At 41.6% G+C, this 8,262-nt stretch overlaps 1 pseudogene; it reads left to right on the top strand.

Moving 5' to 3' along the window:
• Nucleotides 1–5,297: 5,297 nt before the first annotated feature.
• On the top strand, nucleotides 5,298–6,783 carry LOC110306568 (ligand-dependent nuclear receptor-interacting factor 1-like; annotated as a pseudogene).
• Nucleotides 6,784–8,262: the final 1,479 nt, after the last annotated feature.

Below are 8,262 nucleotides of genomic sequence, written 5' to 3'. Positions count from 1 at the left end.
CTCTACTGAGGGGAATGAAATGTCACAGAACCAGAGCAGGTAGCCTGGAGAATCTTTTTTCAAGGTGGCTTCTTCATTCCTGTATCTGTGGCTGAGAACACCAGGATTCCCTCACACTCAGTCTTATTATGGGCTGAGCTGTCAGAACTCATATCTCATGAAATCAGGCAGATTTTGCATGGTCTATTTTGATCTAGATATATACCAGGGTCATGTATTTTTCTATAGTATACTTTTATGCAGCCAAAGTATATATCAGATTCAATAGAAGAAATCCACTCTCAGAGGAAGATTGAGAGAGCTTGCCACCACATGTTAAAAATATTTACTTGAAAATGAAGATGAACATACCCATATGTTCAGTGTAGTGTGTGCTGTGTGATGATTGCCACCAATCATTTCACACCCATCACCTACCATGATGTGCATGAGATCCTTAGACTGACTTACCTTATAGCCTGCAGTCACCCTCAAACCAACATAGCCTGATCTCCCCTATCCTCTAATGCCTGGAAAACAATAGTCTATTCTGTTTTTATGCACGTAATTCTTATACTCCACATTTATGTGAGATTATATTGGTCTACCTGGTTTATTTCAATTAGCATAACATCCTCCAAATCCATCCATTTTATTTCAAATGGATGAATTTATTATCTAACCACTAAATAATTAAACTTATATATTTAATATGTGATTACACTATATATCATATATCTCTCAATGTTTTGACTCACTTATCCATAAAGGGACTATGCTAGTGCTATATCTTGGCTATTGTGTAAAATTGCTATAATAAATGTAAAATATAAATATCAGTTTGAAAAACTAATTTGATTTCCTTTGGCCATAAAACTAGACATGAGATTACTGAATCATATGGTAGTTTTCTTTTTAATCTTTCCAGGAAAGTCCATCCTGTACTCAATCCTAGTTGTACCATTTTATATTCCCACCAAGAACATACAGGGCTTCTCTTTTCACTACAACATTGCCAAAAATGATAGCTTATATATTTTTTTACAATAGCCATCTTAATAAGTAAGAGGTGACTTTCTCGTGCTTTTCTCTGCAACTAAACATACTTTAACTGATACAATGTATTATAGAATGTAAGTTGGGTGTGACATTGAGCAGAATACAGACACCGTTGAGTGTAAGAAAGGAGGGAATATTAAGAGGAGAGTTGCCAAGAAAAAGCCTTCATAATGACCATACATGGATCAAAGGCCCATTAGTACATACCCCAGAATAAAACACTAAGGAATCTTCAAAATGTTCCATACACTGGTGACTGTCACTACTGCTAGATGTGATTCCAATCCTCCATCTGCCAGTTACAAATAACAAAGGTTTCAGAAGAATCCTACCTGATCTTCAGTTGCTGTCAGCAAAACTGAGAGCATATATCAAGGTTATGAGGGAGAGCTAAATAAAGAAGCCTAGCACTGTGCACAGAATGCCTAAGTGATCCTTCTAAGCCACACACATTTGTTTATATACTCAAGAAACAAGCACAAGTGGAGACGTTAAATGAACTAGGTGTTAGTACTCCCCAGACATAAGTCAGAGTCCCAGACCTCCCCACAGGCTTGCAAGCTATTCTGAAACTCTCATATTACAAAGCATAGTTGCTTTAGATATCCTGGTGTCCAGGCTAAGACTCAAGCCTTCACCAAAGAAAACCCATCACCTTCAATGCTGACAGATTGAGAGACCAACCAGCCAAATCCTGGTTACATTTCTCAACATTTGATCTAAACTGGTTTGTTTTATTCCTAAAAGCATTGGGCCATGGTCTCCCTGAATGCATTCACTCAGGTCTCCTATTCTTTAGCTCCTGGCTCATTTAGTCACATTTATACACAATCAATATCGGGGAATGTTTGTGTTAACATCAAACGTCTGTGAAGACCGTCCATGTCTGTATTACGTGGAGATGAAATGAAGAGAATGCAAAGTGAGGTGAGGAGGAAGCTCTGAGAGAGCGTTTTGTCTTACCGTGTGGACTAATTTTCACAGGCTCCAAGATCCAGAGCAGGCTAAAGGTGGCAGGAAGCCAATCATTCTGGCCCTTCTGAAAAGTCACCAGCTGCTGGGGACTAAGACAAGCCACCACAGCTCTTTTATATCATTTTGTCCACTGTAGACTTTTCTTTCAGATGCCATCCTGTGGATTATTGGCCAGGAAGGCCCCAGAGACTCCCAAAACAACATAGACTCTTATGGCTCTTGGTTGCACACTAGAACTATGTGGTAAGACTCTGTGGAGATTTGGATTAATGTGCTGTTGACACTGGCATGTCATGAACCATAGTCTCAAACTCATAGTCTCAGAGAATGCCAAAGCCTTGTGCCCTGCTTCAGGCTCCAAGGCTCAGAGAGATGACAAAGCCATCCGTGCATAGGTGTTCATAGAGTATGCAGAAAATGTCTGCCATATTTTTCTCTCCCTTGGACATTTATACTCTGAAGATGGCTTCCCTACAGAGACTTGTCCTATGGAACTTAGCTAAACCTGTCTCCTTGATCCAGCTGTATATCATAAGCCTTGTCTCCCTTTTTATTTGCATGTAATAGCCCTGCCTTCTTGTGCAGCTGTACATAATAGACATTGTGAGCTTCCAGGGTCCTGTGGCTTTGCCATCAGAGAGCCTACTCTACCTGATCCCAGCTTTTATTTATCCCACCGCATGCACATACACACACACACACACACACACACATACACCTACATGAAAACATGAGAGGAGTTATTTCTTTTCTGTCACTGTGATGAACATCTGTGGCATAACCAAGACAACTCAAAGAAGAAAAGGTTTATTGGACTTGTGGCTCCAAAGGAAAGGCCCATAACAGTGGGGCGGGAGTGTGGTAGAGGAAGCTGAACAATCACATTTTCCACTGCATACACGAGGCAGAGATTGAACTAAAAGTTGGGATGGGCTATAAACTCTCAAAGCCTGCCCCCCAGTGTAATACTCCTTCCAGCAAGACTCCACCTGTTAATGGTTCTATAATGCCCCCAAACAGGAACTAAATGTTCAAATAAGTGAGTTTGTGGGGGACATTTCTCATTCAAACCACCATAGGGACTGTCTGAGAAAAGCCCATGGGCAGGAATGGGAGAGGGGTAAGAGAGAGTTACCAGGAGATAAGTATGATCAGAGCACATTATATCCATGCACTAAATTGTAGAGAATGAAATTGTAAAAGCTAAAAACAGAGATAAGGGAAGTTTCCCTTTTAGAGTCTCAGTCCCCTACCTCATAATATATAAACACTCACCCTAGCTTCATAGACAAGTGGCTTGGACTCTTTCATGCTGCTGTAGCAGAGTATGTTGAGATTTAAGACTTTTCTTTACTTAAATAGAAAAGTTTGTCTTGGCTCATGGTGCTGGAGACACTATGATGCAATTGCCCCATCTGGAGTCTGCCTTAGGGTACTTACTCATGGTGGAAGGGTAAATGAGCTTATCTATATAGGAAACTAACAGAAAGCCAAACAGACATTATGACAACCTGCTTTTGTAGTAACTAATCTGCTCCCTGAAAGCAAGAACTCACTCATGCAAGAATGCCTCTCATCCATTTATGAGGGCTGCACCCTCATGACCCCACCATCTCCCACTAGGTTCCAACTCTCAACATCACCACCTTGGCACCAGACCTCTTAGTTTTAATGTAGAAAAATCATAACAAGACTAGAATACTAAACCAAGGAAGGCTTTTCCTAATGTATATGTTCCTGACTAAAAACAAACGATTGTAAACATCCCAAAGCCAGCTTCGTCTTTCTAGAGTCTCAAAGAGAGGAACATGGAGTTTTCAGCAAATACCCTTTGCCCCTCAACTGGACTCAATGCACTATGAAGAGATATAATCAAGCCAGAGTCAAATTAGGTAAGGCTGATAAGTCAATGCCTAGAAAATCAATACACAAGGAAAGGTATCTTTAAAAACATTTGGGATGGTATCATACTACCAAAAGCTGGGAGATGGAGGGAGGAATATGCCTCTCAACACACTGTTAAGGGAAAATGCACAGCGTTATAGGCATATTATATAGCCATCCCAAAGCTTACACCCCATTGCCTACGTTTCATAGTGAATATCATGTTAGGAAGGCCAGACTCTTAAAGAGTCGCTCTATTTTAAAAAGGAGGCTGCATCTCACTCTAAAGTCTGAAAGGAAGATCCCATTCCCACGCTCCAGCAGGCTAACAAAGACTGACCTAGACTTGGCCAAGTGGATACTTCTGCATGAGACATGGAGTCTTTCTCTATATAAACGTGCCTGAGATAGAGCACTGGTCACTGCAGGATCAAGAGTTCAGTAGCATGACGGTGGGCAGAAAGGGACTGCAGAGCTGGCAGTGATTGCTAACCCATGTTTTCTGAATCTCCAGAATTCATGAGGAAACATCCTGTAAAAAAATACCCCCCATAATGTCCTTTTTCTGCCTAAATTATTATTTTTTCTGCTAGATAGGAAAGAAGATTCTGGAAGCTGCTTCTTAACAATTGTGGGACCAGTGATCTGCAGACCTTGTTTCACATAAGCACTAGTTGGATAACAGAAAGCTGAGGCTTGTATACTGGCTCCTTCTCCAATCTTGGGGTTTTCTGCTCTTCCTCAAAAGAAAAAAAAAAAAAAACAAACCTGACTCTAACATATATATTCACCCAAGGAAGCAGAAAACTACCAGCAGTCTACCACAATCCCCACACCTCTCTGCTTAGACAGATCTTGAAGGGTTCCAAAAGTTCCCATACATACATTCAGACATCAAGATACCACTGGTCCCAGCCAAACCATCCTGTCCGTTCTCAGATGCATGAAATCCAGATGTCTTAAAGCATGAGAGAGAGAGAGAGAGAGAGAGAGAGAGAGAGAGAGAGAGAGAGAGATTGATTCTCTGAAACAAATCATGTATTATGACCAAGTGGAGTCTGTCTCAGGAATTCCAAGCTGGTTTGACATTCAAAATTCAATCAATGTAACTATTCCTATTAGAAAACAAAAATAAAAAATATATTTTTAAATAGATTTGGAAAAAGTATTAGAAAATGATTTATAATAAAACTTCAGGACCTGCCCTCTTGACAATCTTCAGTCATGTACTTCTGTTTGCTCCCCTCAGTGGCTGTGGCTTCACACTTGTACTCTGGTTCTCAGATCCTGTCCCCATACTACTCACTACCCTGTCCCCTCCACCCACCTAAAATACCTAATAGTCTCCAGATTGTCTTTCTGAAAACCAAAGAGGGATATTTAGGCTCTCATTGACCCAATATGAGATGTCATCAATATTTTTAAAAAGTTATTCAAGATAGAAGTAACAAGAAATATTCTCAAGGATGCCCTACTAAGGCATCACATCTGAAGAATAATGTGGAACTTAAAAAGATATTTGGTCTCAGACTGCAGAGATGGTTCAGCAGTTAAGAGCACTGACTGCTCTTCCAGAGGTCCTGAGTTCAATTCCCAGCAAGCACCTGGTGGCTCACAACCATCTGTAATGAGATCTGATGCCCTCTTCTGGTGTGTCTGAAGACAGTGAGATTGTGCCCACATACATGAAATAAAAAAATAAATCTTTTTTTTTTTAAGTTATTTGGTCTCACTAAAGACTTAAGAGTATGTCTTACTCTAATTCCTGACCATCTCTAGAAAAAGGTTTTGATTCCTTTAACAGTTTGGTGAAAAGTAGTTCTTACAAAGATGCAGACTTTCTAGTGAAGAACAAAGGAAAAAGCAGAGTTTTTCTAAGAAAAGAAAAGAAAAAAAAAACCAGGAAGAAGATGGGTTACATAAAAAAGAAAAATCGAAAGTGCTAGTGACATGGTCATAAACGTCGTGAGTGGAACTGATGTTGCTAGTTCCCAGCTTCTTAGCAGTATTTTCCCGACATCAGTATTTTACCATATTGCAATATAACATTGTCACAAGCCATAGCACAACCAAGGAAGACAAGAGAACTGAGGTGGAGCACTGCTCTCATGAGAAGCAGGAAAAGGACACATTAAGTTCAAGCACATCTTTGTTTTTATTGTTGGTTATTTTATTTATTTACATTTCAAATGTTATCCCCCTTCCCAGCTCCCCGCACACACAAACCCCCTATCCATACCCTCTCCCCCTGCTTCTGTAAAGGACCTCCACATTCACCCACCCACCTACCCACTCCTGCCTCACCACCCTAGCATTCTCCCACATTGAGGCATCCAGTCTCCACAGGACCAAGGGCCTCCCCTCCCATTGATACCAGATAAGGCTGCCCTCTGCTACATATACAGCTGGAGCCATGGGTCCCATCACGTGTATTCTTTGGTTTGTGGTTTAGGCCTTGGGAGCTCTGGGTGAGTCTGGTTGGTTGATGTTGTTCTTCCTATGGGGTTGCAAACCCTTTCAGCTCCTTCAGTCCTTCATCCAGGTCCCCGTGCTCAATCTGATGGTTGGCTGCAAGCATCCATATCTGTATTGATTGGGCTCTAGCAGAGCCTCTCAGGAGACTCCTGCCAGTGGTGCACACCTGAAGGATTTACTGAAGGAGGCAGAGGCAGGAGGATCACAAGTTTGAGGCCAGCCTGGGCTCAAGCACATCCTTTGAACAAAGTAACTTAATAAAAACTATACTGAAGATATTTTTTCCAGTGACACCACCAGGACTAGAAGAAACCATCAAGGATGAAAAAAATAAGAAGACTTAAGCAAACTCTAAGAGCAAAAGAAGCAACTCTTGAAGAATTGTGTAAGAAGATGCACCAAGAACAATAAAATGTCTATTGGTTAAAGACATGGTAAGAATGTCTGTTCTCAGTACTGGTGAGATGGCTTAGTGGGCAAATAGTGCTTACAGTCAAGCCTTACAAATGGAGTCCAAGCCCTGGAAGCCACATGGTAGAAGGAGACAACCAGCTCTTGCACCTCTGACCTCCACACTGCCGTGGTACACCTTCAAGTGCACATGCACACGCGCTCATGAGCATAACATACATAGAAGTATCAACAAAATAAAGTAAATGAGTGCTTGCCCTCACCTATTACACAACAATATCATGGAACTCCTAAGCACTTTGATTTGTCTTAGTCAGGGTTTCTATTCCTACACAAACATCATGACCAAGAAGCAGTTGGGGAGAAAAGGATTTATTCAGCTTACTCTTCCACATTGCTGTTCATCACCAAAGGAAGTCAGGACTGGAATTCAAACAGATGAGGAAGCAGGAGCTGATGCAGAGGCCATGGAGGGATGTTCCTTACTGGCTTGCCTCCCCTGGTTTGCTCAGCCTGCTCTCTTATAGAACCAAGATTACCATCCCAGAGATGGTCCCACCCATAAGGGGCCTTTCCCCCTTGATCACTAATTGAGAAAATGCCTTACAGTTGGATCTCATGGAGGCATTTCCTCAACTGATGCTCCTTTTTCTGTGATAACACCAGCTGTGTCAAGATGACACAAAACTAGCCAGTACAATTGACCCCTTGTCAACTTGACACACAAACACATCTCTAGTAAGCCTCAACCCTTAATTTCTTATTCATCCCCAAGATCTAAACAACTTTAAAAGTCTCACAGTCTTTACATATTAAAAGTCAATTCCTTTAAAATGTCCAATATCTTTTAAAATCCAAAGTCTTTTTACAATTAAAAGTCTCTTAACTGTGGACTCCACTAAAAGAGTTTCTTCTTTCAAGAGGGAAAAATATCAGGGCACAGTCACAATCAAAAGCAAAAATCAATCTCCAACCATCCAATGTCTGTGATCCAACTCACGATCTTCTGGGCTCCTCCAAGGGCTTGAGTCACTTCTCCAGTCCTGTTCTTTGGAGCACACAGCTTTTCCTCTAGGCTCCAGATGCCTGCATTCCACTGCTGCTGCTGGTCTTGGTGGTCATTCATGGTCCTGGCATCTCCAAAACAATGCATTACCCCTTCAGTCCTGGGCCATCAATTGCAACTGAGGCTGCACCTTCACCAATGGCCTTCCATGGCCTCTCACAGTGCCGAGCCTCAGCTGCTCTGCATGACCCCTTCATGCCTTCAAAACCAGTACCACCTGGGTGACCCTTACACATTACCAAGTCCAACTGCAGCACAAGGTACAACCTTGGCTATCTCTGGAACACAGCCTCTGTGCTCTCAGAAAACACTTCCCAGAAGATGTCACCTCAATGATGCTGGTCTCTTCTTAATCACTGCTAATTTCTTAGCTCCAGCTAACCAGCATCAATAGTCCCAGTAATCCAAAGGTT

The sequence above is a fragment of the Mus caroli genome, unplaced genomic scaffold (genome assembly GCF_978045245.1).
Source record: "Mus caroli unplaced genomic scaffold, Mus_caroli_1 scaffold_14, whole genome shotgun sequence".
Taxonomy (NCBI): domain Eukaryota; kingdom Metazoa; phylum Chordata; class Mammalia; order Rodentia; family Muridae; genus Mus; species Mus caroli.
The sequence above is the reverse complement of the archived record's forward strand: the minus strand, read 5'-3'. Positions and strand labels throughout refer to the sequence as shown.